This window comes from Lucilia cuprina, chromosome 2 (assembly GCF_022045245.1).
Source record: "Lucilia cuprina isolate Lc7/37 chromosome 2, ASM2204524v1, whole genome shotgun sequence".
NCBI classification, from domain to species: Eukaryota; Metazoa; Arthropoda; class Insecta; order Diptera; family Calliphoridae; genus Lucilia; species Lucilia cuprina.
In genome coordinates, this window is record NC_060950.1 from 9,754,206 (window position 1) to 9,754,992 (window position 787).

General features: G+C 27.4%; 1 protein-coding gene across 1 annotated transcript in view; it reads left to right on the forward strand.

Moving 5' to 3' along the window:
* LOC111681087 (UPF0047 protein YjbQ) overlaps positions 1–787 on the forward strand; it is a 39,149-nt gene continuing 38,362 nt past the window's right edge. The window contains exon 1 of the mRNA XM_023442808.2: positions 1–161. The gene's annotated coding sequence lies outside the window, so the exon portion shown is untranslated. The remainder of the gene's footprint in view (positions 162–787) is intronic.

Genomic DNA, 787 nt, shown 5'->3' on the forward strand with positions numbered 1-787 from the left:
ACCAGTTTTACCATCCCTAACGTAATTGGAAAAAAGAAAAAAGTGTGCAAATAAATAATTTGCTGATAATAAAACAATAGTGTTTCATTTGCAAAAAAAAAAAAAAAAATAAGTGTTATTTGTTTAATAAAATTGTTTGCCTGCAGTGATTTTTCAATAAGGTAAATGAAAACTCTGACGATTTTCATTATAATGTGAAACAAATAGTCTGATATTTTAATTTTTTTCCTTCACAAAACAACAAACGCATTGTGTCTCTGCCCAATAATGTGACCAGGCCAAGTGGATAGCAAAATATTCATCCACTTGTTCGTTCTTCTTAAAGTATTGATAAAGAAAAGTGTGTGTTTTTAACCTTCCTTTTGTGTGCTGTGTTTAGCTTGATAAATTTATTGAATTGGAAAATCTATGTCATTATTGTTTATAATTCGTATTAGTCCAAAGTCAATTATATCTAATTGTTTGGTTTAATGGATTGACCTTATTGAAATAAAGGTAATAATCATTTTAAACTTTGATAAATGACATTCGGTTTATTTAAGAATAATCTACATATTCTACATTTCTTCAAAAATTTGGGTTTCTTATGAGAATCTAAATCCTTCAATTAAATTAAAAACTTCTTAATTGCTTTATAATTGGATATTATTAACACAACTTGAACAGAACTGAATTATAGCTTAACTAGAACTGAACTAGAAATGAACTAGAACTGAACTAGAACTGAACTAGAACTGAACTAGAACTGAACTAGAACTGAACTAGAACTGAACTAGAACTGAACTAG